The sequence below is a fragment of the Mirounga angustirostris genome, unplaced genomic scaffold (genome assembly GCF_029215605.1).
Source record: "Mirounga angustirostris isolate CCGP_5_RB_7025 unplaced genomic scaffold, mMirAng1.0.hap1 SCAF_2, whole genome shotgun sequence".
Lineage (NCBI taxonomy): Eukaryota > Metazoa > Chordata > Mammalia > Carnivora > Phocidae > Mirounga > Mirounga angustirostris.
This window is the reverse complement of record NW_026991710.1, coordinates 129,477,799-129,489,206: the sequence shown is the minus strand read 5'-3', so window position 1 is coordinate 129,489,206 and position 11,408 is coordinate 129,477,799.

The window sequence follows — 11,408 nt, the reverse complement described above, 5'->3', positions numbered from 1 at the left end:
AAAAACAAGACCCAGAGGAAGTAAAAATATATGCAATTCATTTCATTGATTTTTTTAAAACATGACATCCAGAATATATAAAGATCTATAAGTCAACAAAGATTTAAAAAAAAAAAATAGGAAATGAGGGGAAACAGGCAATTTGCTCAAGAAGAAATCTGAATGGCCTATTAATATACAAAAATTTTTTGAACTTCACTTATGATCAGGGGACAGAAAAAAATTAATATGATACGCACTCATACCCATTAAACTGATAAAATGTATGTCTGTGAAGGCTAAGTGTAAGGATGTGGGATAGTAAGAGCCCTCCAACATTGCCAGTGGGCACCTCAATTGGCACATACACTTCAAGAGCAATTTGGACTATCCAGTGCATACTCCATGACTCAGCAATCCTGTTCCCCAGGATATATCATGGAAAAAGTCTCTCAAGTATGCACAAGAACATACATGCAAAGATGTTCACGGTGGCATTGTCTGTGACAACAAAAATTTGGAGACAGTCTAATTATCTATCAGAAGGAGAGTGAATTACATTCATCCAATGGAATACTGTAAAAACATTAAAAATGACTGAGCTAGAGCTTATGTGCCAAGATGGATAAATCTCCAAAACATGGCACCACCCTTAATCCAAACCAAAACATGGTACCACCACCAAAAATGTACCACATTTAATCATGCAGAGTGCCCTGCCTTCCATTGCCACCCTCTGAATTCTATCCCTCCCCCAAGTCCTCACTCAACTGCTAGCCTTTCCAGAAACTTTCCCTGCAGTTTCTAACCTTGATCCTTCCCTTTTGGTTTGCTTTGGTTTGCATCTCTCTTATGATACCCACACAGCAATACAACAAGAGCCTTCTCATCATAACCTCACCAACACTCTTTTTTTTCTTTTTTATTAATCTTGGATAATTTCACCAGGGGTAAAATCTCATTTGAATGTGTATTTATTGTTACTCTTGAGACTGAAAATTTTTCATATGCTAATTTTTTGTTTGTATTGCTTCTGTCTTATTCATTTATAGCATCCTTTGCAGCCCTTTGAACACAGTTCCTAGTATATATTGAAAACAGAAAACCAATTTCGTACTAAAATGAATTAAAAGCTAGAAATTCAATGTGAATCAACAAAACACTCAGACAAAAAAAAAATAATAACTCCAACATAAGAAGTGTACTAAAATATAAAAGCATATTACTAATACTACAAACTTGCATGCTGAGGCCCTTTCTTAATTAGGTGAATGGAACACATACCTTTACTGCTTACATGCTGAAGAGTATAAGGGGCATCCATTCCTTAAGGCTTAAATAGCTTCTGCTGGTTTGAGGAACAAGCCGTGTTTGACACAGACGGAAAGAACACATAAGCCAAGAAAGTCTGCCAGGAGCCAGTGTTCCCTACAAAGACTCTAACTTGAGACAGATCCCCCCTCCCAATAAACTTTGAATTCTGTGAATGTATGACCTTTATTCCTTAAATTTAACGTATGCATTTTTGGAAAGGTTCCTACTAACCTTATGACTTCTGGGTTTTATAGCTAATAAGCAGAATCATAACTGAAATGATTACCTAAATACAGAGTCACCTTTCCTCCAGAAAATGCAAGCTATTTTTTTCCCAGCAGTTTACATGGCTTTTAGTGGTCCCTGGGTTTTCTATTATTTCTTTGTAGGATTCTAGAGCTCCCAAGAACCATTTCCAGACAGCATAGTTTTTGCTAACAGCTTCCAGTGACTTATTCTGCCATTCAAATTCAGAGGTTCAAATTGGGAATCACATGCTCAATATAAAAAAGCGCTGCAGCGAAGAAGAGCTATAGAACTGGAATGACCAAGATCGTAGCCAGTGACCATCACTGAAAAACTTTCCTCTCTTTTCATTTATGAGTAATTTATCACTCTGTCTGGACTTGGACATGTAGCATCAGCCAACCCAGATTTTAAAGGAGTGCTTGGCTCCTAGAGTGCTGACCAGACAGAATCTCCTCCTTTTGGGATAGCCAGGACACCAGGGTAGAATTCCTTAGGATATTAACTCCAGAATACTACTTACTTGGGATTTAACCTGTACGAAGCCCAACTGAATTGGGATCAGGTTTCATGGTTGTCACGGGACTCGAGAACAACCAGAAAGGACAAGTCTGTCCTTTTCATTACTTTATCCCCTTGAGTAAATACTATTCTGCTAAAAAGCAAAACCAAACAAAATAATGATGGCAGCATTGCCCAGAAATATGCTTCCTCTATATTCTACCAGCTTCTAAACTAATTTTCAAAGATAAATTTATGTGAAATTGATCTATACGTTATAAGGTATTCAAGAGATGTTTCTGCTTTTTGTTCATTTGGCTTTTGTTTTGTTTTTGTTTTTAGTGTAATGCAAATAAATAAGACTTTGTACTAAATCTGCAACTGTCATGAGTAAATACATTTCACAAAGGTAAAGAAAAATCAGCCTAAACCAGACTTTGGTTTATATTAAAAAGTTCCCTAGGGAACTGGGTTTTACATTTGAGCCCTGATTTAGCTAAAAGATTTATAAGGGCACATGTAGAAATACAGGTCCCTACTGGGTGATGAACCCTGGCTGAGACATAATTATAATTCTCTCTGCTCTCCATTCCACGGGAAACTGCTCCCAGGAGCCCAGAGGGGAGATGGTCGCCAAAGAAGAACATAAATGTTCTAGTAATATGACCACCTGGGTCACCTTCCCAATCTCCAATGCCAATCTAAAGGATATTAGAAAATGATACACAAGTCTTTTTCAGATACTAAATTAACAAAACCACTTACTTCCCTTGGAAAACTAATGTCAGTGTTATGTTTTGTAGGCCTTGAAGCCAAATTTGGTTGGATCTATTTGTGCTTGATCATTCCAGGTTGTCACTCAGCTAAGCCTGTCCTAAGTGCAGTGGCAGCCCTCGGGGGTGAGCCTGAGCTAAACATGATGTCGCCAAGTGAGATGTGTAAAACAAGCCAGGAACAGAAAACTGGAATTTTCCTTGTAAAAAAAGAAAATTGCTTAGTAACTTGCCGAAATTTCTCAGGAGTGAATTAACTCAGTGGGAGACCTGATCTTGGTGGCCTATCCGCTTTGAAAATGTCCCCATCTCATCACCTCATGGGACAGAGGGGGAAAACCTGTTCATCAGTCCACTGGGAAGGGCCACAAGTTTCTTACAAGCTTCACGTGGTTGCAGTGTTGTTGCAGGAGTTCCCATTGTTGCTGTTGTCTCTTAACTATCACAGCAAAGAACACCCAGAAAACTCACAGGAGCCTGGTAATCAACAGCTAGGGTCTCAAGAATACAAGGGTTGAATGTCAGTATTCAGTTTTATAACGAAAACAAGATTTAACGAAGAGATTATAGGAAGAAAGTATCTATTCTTTCTCTTGATGGCTCCCTCCACACCACCCATCACATACCCTTACCTGCATTCTCCTAACAGCTAAATGCAACAGGATCCTAATCTTGCAAAACTTTGGTAATATGAAATTTTGATAATATGAAAGTTTATTAAAATTACCACGTTATCAGTTCTCACTAAGAAAAATATACACATTTTGGGGAGCGTGGGTGGCTCGGTTGGTTAAGCATCTGCCTTGGGCTCAGGTCATGATCCCAGGGTCCTGAGATGGAGCCCCAAGTCGGGCTCCCTGCTCCACGGGAAGCCTGCTTCTCCCTCTCGACTCGCCCTGCTTGTGTTCCCTCTCTTGCTCTCTCACTCTCTGTCAATAAATAAATAATATCTGCCTGCCGCTCTCCCTCCTTGTGCCCTCTCTTTCTGTCAAATGAATAAGTAAAATCTTTTTTAAAAAAGAAAAGAAAAATATACACATTTTATACACTTGGAGTAGGTAAAGGTGTAAAAAGTTAGGTATGTACAAATCAGTACAAGAACATTAACAAAGTATTATTCTGAGTATTTTCTGGAAGACTAACAGTCAAGTGAGTTCCATATGGAGAAACTATTTTAAATTATTATTTTAATTCTATGCAGTTCTTTTAAATAAAACATTGGTCATCATTACTTGTTTATTCCCTAAAGTAAGATTACTTACATGCTTTTCTAATATTTCTGTTGAGGATTTCCTATTCCTTTGGCAAAAGTAATTTCACTGTTGTAGGTTTACTAGCTTGTCACTATTTTTATTTTTCATAATTATTAATTTTCACATCCCATGTAAGGTTTGCCTCATTTTTTAATCTTATAAAGTGTTTATGGAAATGGATGTCATTTTGGGTACCCCAAAATCAATCTTGCTCTATATCCAAATGAGTTTCATCTGCTAATTTGTGTAAGGATCTGTGCATAATAAATGGTCTCTTTGCCTGTGTGCCTTTAGTTTAGGAACTGGACAGTGGATTCACAGATGTCCCTTGTGGCTCAGGGATTAGGCAGTCTGATCCATGAACCACAAGCCACGCAGGATATAATACTAAAACGATCACATAACTACTGCATAAATAACAAGTGAAATGTTCCCATGACTGCCAGCCATTCTCTTTATCACTAACCTAATTTCCTATGGCGGAAAGCAAGAACGCAGGATGTGAATGTATTTAGGCCTTATACTCAGTCACAGAGGACTACTTCCTTATCCTTAGATGTGTGATATTAGAAGGTCAAGGACAGGAATCACCACTATATTTTGCTTAATAAGGACAACCTTTATCCTCCATATTCACCTAATTAGGTCCAAATGGGAAAAAAAAAAAAAAAAACAACTGATGGTGAACATGAAAATAATATATGCCTTGAAATATTTATTTTATGGAGGTAGACATATTCTTAACAACTGACCTTTCGAAATTAATAGTGATATAAGAAGTAAGAAGGAACATCAGAACAGAAGCTGAAGCAAATAGAGAAAATGAAAGTGTCCCCACATAAGGGGGCATCTGTGACATTAGGGAAAAAAGTATACATAATGAGAAACAGGGAAGCCAGATGCAAGCTCCACCAACTGAGCAGTCAATGATGGGTGAAACTGAGCGATGCATCGTTAGTCAAAGCAGGATAAATATTCTGCTGCTAAATAAGAACCTATTACACCTAAGAGTTTGTAAATATCATTAAATGAGGAGGGCAAAGAAATAATAATGATGAAAGAGTATGCCTCATTGAATATAAGTAATCTAAAATATAATAACCTGCTCAGAGATCAAAAATAAATAATGGTAACATTTGTCTACACAGAATAGAAAGAGCAGTTCATTGAACCATGTAGAGTGAACTTGTTGGCTTTATCAAATATCTGCAATTATCTGCCCCTAGCTGTTTGGAAATGAGAAACCATCACAGTCCAGTCGGCACCTGTTTCCAATATGAATGCCCTTCAACTGCCGTGAAAACTCATCACATTAGTGGTGGACATAAAATCTCAAAAGACAGTCATACATTTAAGACCTATCTGAAGGGATCAGGTACTTAACCACATAGAAAATTACCTCAGTTTCAAAGCAGCAAAAGTACTGATGTGTCCAAGTACCATCATGAGGATGTTCTCTCACGTTTCTCCAAACTTTTTGATCCAATCCTGTTTTGGCTTTCAACAGGAGAGCCCAATGAATAAAGAGATGCATTTCAGTTCATTTGGTTGTGATTCATTTGAATACTGAGTGGTAGGTACTGTGCTAGATTCTGGCAGCCCAAGATAGAGAAGGCAGGATTCCTGTCCTTCAAGATCTCCTAGTCAAATATGGTCTTTAAAGAGGTGATTAAATGAAATGTGGGTGTCAGGGTGGGGCCCTAACCCAATATGATTAGTGTTATAAGATGAGGAAGAGAAATCACGGGTGCACATGCACACGGACAACCACGTGAAGAGGCAGCAAATGGGCAGCCGTCTACATGCCAAAGAGAGAAGCCTTGAGAAACCAAACCTGCTGCCTCCTTGATCTTGGACTTCTAGCCTCCAGAAGATAAATTCCTATTGTTTAAGCCACCAAGTCTGTAGTATTTTGCTACAGCAGCCCTAGCAAGCTAATACAGTACCCTTCCCTATATCAGAGTTGCTTGATGAATGCAAGAAATGGTAAGGGGAGTCGATGATCTTGAAAAAGAGCTTAGGAGGGAGTTTCCCATCACTCTTTTCATTCAAGGAGAATTTGAGTTGAAGCCCTATCAAGGATATCACACTGGGTGGGAGAAGAGACTAGCTGAACTCGAACGTCTTTTCCAACACTTCAATTCTATCATTTTTCTCTACAAACATCAGTTTCTCCATGGAAGAGAACTATTACTCCCATGATCGAAAATATACTTTGGGGGTCTCTTATCTAGAAATTAAAACTAAAACAAATGTTCTTAAATGCTTTTACTTGACTCCCTCTGACCCCTGCTTCATTTGGCTCCTCTAGTTCTCTTTAATGGTCTCTTACTGCTGCCATCATCTTGTCCCTACTTTCTGGAGATGAGTATTTGAAATGGAATTTGGAGGACTGATAGGATCTTACCGAATGGGAGAAAATGGACTGGGAGTTGTTTTTCCGGGGAGAAGAAGGAGGGTGATGTTCCCCTGTCTTCACTGTCAGGGTCACAGAGATATGAGATGGTCTTTGAACAGCTGCAGCAACCACAAGAAAGCAGCATTCTAGAATCTCCTGACAGGCTCTAGAGTCAGCAGATCCATGTCTACTCTTGCTGGTTGTGAAGAGTCAACTCAGCTTGGGGAACTGTAATCTGCATTAAGTTCTTAGCCAGTCTAACCAGTTCTGTTGAGAGAAAAGAATAGCAAACACAATGGCTGTTGTTAATACAACATTTTCATTTTGGTCAATAAACTTTATTTCCCAGGCCACCAAATCATTTCACAAAGCTGCTGCTAAGAGAACCCATTAAGGGATCAGGGTGCCCTTGTTATTCTGTACCCCTCTTTGGTAAAAGTGTTAATGAGCAGTACATGCCCCAAAACATGAAGAGCACTCTGATTAAAAGACTAACAAATGTCCTTAATGCCACTGAACTGTACACTTAAATATGGTTAAAATGGTAAATTTTATTATATTTTACCACAATTTTTAAAAAGTAACACAAAGTTTTAATCACGTAATAAAATAACACCTCTAAGCATGTTAGCCTTCTAAGAGACTAGGAAACTGTTTAATAGAACCATGTTGATCAGCACATGCAGTAGAGACAGGGATGGAAAAGCTGATAATTATATCATCTGTATCCAAAGAGATTTAAATGTCTTTATTCCGAGAATAACACTCAGAATGAACTCATCTGCAAAACGCTAGTCACTTTGCCCTAGTTGAATTTACAAGGTGACACTCTTAGGCTGTTTAAAACATCTTTCTATCTGTCTACTGTTTTTGAAGGAGATGGTCAAGGCCCAGGGTGGAGGGCCAGACTCCAGATGTTGTGGCTCACCCTGTCAGAACCAAATTCACTCTTTCCACTTGGATTGTCTCTCAACAACTCCATGTGATTGGAAAGGAGAATGGCTTCATTCCAGGAACTCCTTCTGTTCTGTGTTTGCTTTAAATGTATAATTTTATGTTTAGCTCTCACTCAGAGTAGTAACAAACGACACTGATTATACACTTGCTGCATGCAAAACATACCACTTAGTCTGGGGGCTGTGGCGGTACAAAAAAATATACTCCTGCCATCATCAGGCTTAGAATCTGGATGGCTTGACAAAGCATGTTTCTAATTAGTAATGGTTACTCTGAGGAGATTACCAGTGAAGATTAATTACAAGGGTTTTTCTTGGAGTGCCAAAACTGTTTCCCTCAGTTAATATTTCAACTACTTGTCATCTATGTTGTAATATAATTTCGACTTAAAATTCAAATTCCAATGACAGTAACACATTTTTTAAATAATTGAATCTTTTTCCAATTTAGTGAGACCAGTTTTCTTTTTAATGTGCGTGAAGTGTAAGATTTGTTTTCCCCTTTCTGGGATGACAGTGGCGAGTTCATTTCTGGCCCAGTCCTTCAGAGCTGAGTGGCACTCCAACTCTCCTGGTGATTTGGGGCTTTATTTGTGACCTGGGCAAGTCTCTTAACACTTCGTTACATCTACATGATAAGTGATAAATTTCCAGAGGAAGCTTCTGTGGGGGGAGTTGGGCTGACATGATGAACTAATGACTACGTAGTAGAAAAAAAATAAGACATAGCACTTACATAAAGTACTTACTCTGTATTTCTAAGTACTTTACTCCTTTCACCCTTACTCAGTGCATTAGTATTCCAATTGGTGACAAAACTGAGGCACAGAGAGTTTAGGTAACTTGTCCAGAATCTCACAGCTAGAAAGCCATGAAGTCAGATTCAAACCCCATGTGGTGTGAGTTTTTACCATCAGCCTGGAAGAAGCTGATATCACCTAGAAGATAGAAATACCTATCTCAAGTTAAACCTCAGGATTTGCTTTCTTGGCTTGTGACAATGCTGAAGAAGAGAATCTAAGAAAACATCTGCAATCTTCATTTGCCCCTCTGTGACAAAAAAGACTGGCTCCCCTCCCCTGGGGAGTCTTGAAGCATGTTCTTCCTCTTTTTGGCATTCCTTCTTCCATGGAAAACAAGAGCATCAAAATAGCTTAAAGGGTTCCTTTATCTTTCTTCCCTCAAGCTACCGTCTTTAACTAATTTCCTGGCAATTTACATTTCATTGAACATATTTTCATAGCTGGATCACCTTAAAATTAAAAAAAAAAACCTAACCCATGAAGAACAGTAATGCATGTCATACAAAATATACCATCAACGTGGATTTCTGGCTATAGCCCCAACACCTTTCAGTTTGCTCAAAGATTTTATTTTATTAAAAGAAATTAATTCAGAAAATCACTTTCTTTCTTAAAAAAAAAAAGCTTTACTCTCCCAGGCTACACGCTTGTAAGTACTTTCTTCCTCAGCTACATAATGTAAACACTGTAAATGTAAACAATGTAAATATTCTTAAGCATATTTCCTTCAGTATGGCCTTCAGGTAGTGCTCTTATTTCCTATAGGTGGTTCTAAGGGAAATACCTACAAAAGTTCATTAATAATGCCAATTAGAAATGTAGAAGAACTGGTATAGGACCCATCAGCTCAGGTTTCTCAGTTCCAGGGAACAGCTTTATATTTCTCTAGCTCTCATAAGAGTGGACTATTTTTATTTCTTTTTTTTTTTTTAAGATTTTATTTATTTATTTGAGAGAGAGAGAGAGCATATGAGAGAGAGGAGGGTCAGAGGGAGAAGCAGACTCCCTGCTGAGCAGGAAGCCTGATGCGGGACTCGATCCCGGGACTCCAGGATCATGACCTGAGCCGAAGGCAGTCGCTTAACCAACTGAGCCACCCAGGCGCCCCGGACTATTTTTATTTCTTAATGTTAGTTGATAAAGCCAGTTGCAAATGCAGTGGAATCAGATCATTACCTAACTAAATGTCATACAGAGTCTGCTCTGATACAAATCAAAATATAACCATACAAGAGGCTCAGGTGATAATTTGCCAGTTATCAATTTTTTTCACTAACCCCAACTTACAGCATATCAATCTATAAACCTTAACTGTATTTACTCATTACTTGACAATTATAAATCAGCAATAGTAGTTTAAGCACTATACAAAGCGTGGAATTAGACATGAAACGTGTATTATATATGTGGTAGGCATTACTACTGTTCCCTAATGTCCAATTCTTCTCCTTTCCAGCCACATGGCATGATGGCACATTCTACCCCTCTGAAGTTCGGGGTGGCCTTCTTACTGATTTTGGCCAACAAAATGTGAGTGAAAGTAACATGCGTCACTTCCCAATGGAAGTATTTAACTTCTAGTAACAGATTCACCAGCCCTCTCTCCGCCTGCTAAGTGATTATGGGAGCACATCTTGATATGAAAGTACCATAAAATAAAGGAGCTGGGAAAACAGCTGCCTTGGAAGGCCCCCCAACCCACAGCAAACTTTGCATTAGTATGAGACAAACTTCTGTTGTTTGGTAATGATTGTTACCTAGCCCATCCTGACTGATACAGTATTATATGTTATCATGATTTGCATCATACTGAACGCCAGGGGTGTATGTGTAATTTCTGAGTAAACTAGTCAACTTACTCTGCCAGTGGCCAAACATCATTTTAACTTGACCATCCTAAAAAATGATTACTAGTGTGTGGTTACAAGGAGCACTGGAAAAATAAATTGCATAAATCTGTGTACATGCTCTCTACCTCTATAAAAGCAAGGGATGGTACACATCTTAATGATCGATACTCAATCAGATCATCCTTGCACATAAAAAACAGCCCATTATATCTTGTAAGTCAAAAATCTATTTTAGCTAAATTAATTCTGGCAGTAGAACATAGATAGACACAATATACAAAAGAGTTTTCAGCTATTTCATGCCAGCATGAAGATCCTTAGCAGAGGTCTCATGGGCACAAGTATATGAACAAAAGGACCACTACTCGTGTGAGTCTGTCAGGTCTATTCTGAGACTCCCCTTCTGAGTGTGAACACATTCCTCTCCCAAACAACATAAAATCATGGAGCAATAACCTTCAGCTATGGACTCAACATTTCCCCACCTGCCTTGTCAATCACCCTCACTGTAGGCAGAAATGAGCCTTCCAAGTATGTTCTCCAAGAACCAGAAAATTCTGCTTCCCAAAGTACTTTCTTCTCTGCACAAAGAGATACTTGAAATACATGAATGGGAAAAAATGGTTCAGAAAAATAAGAGCTAACCCTTCTCAAATTCTAACCACACCATTTTTGAGGTTAAGAGGAAAGGAGAAAAGCTCAATTGCTTTTTTTTTTTTTGATTGCAAATCTAAAATTCCTCTTTTCAACCAAGCTGATATGGGAAATATCACATTGAGAAATACAAGAAATACAGCCTCTGAGTTGTAGCCAACCTGTCCAAATGCCAGAAGAAATTATGATCAAACTTCTATGTTAGGAGAAATCTGGACAATGAGGTGCTTGCCCAAACCCATCTTAATCACGATATGCATAACTCAACCACTACAAAAGCAGTACCACTTATGAACCGGTAAGAACCTGGAGAGGAAACATCAATACAGAAAAATCCACTCATGAAATTAGATATGGTTCAAATACTACATTCAGAGGTAATTTATTAAGACATAATCCCCATTTCTTGACATGAAAAGTTGTTACAAATAGTATGTGTCATTTGATTGCCTTTTTACAAAGCTTCATATATTCATTTTCTCTTAAGTTAAAAGAATACAATTTTTCACTTTTTTCTGTAGATACAAGCAGTAAAATTAAAGAGATTTCCACTTTCCCCTTTATAATTTTGTGTTGCCTGAATATTTTACATGGGTTACTTTTGTAAACAACAAAGAAACATTTTGGGGAGGAAACCAAGTCATGAGTGAAAATGAAAGTTTCATTTAACTTGATTTAATT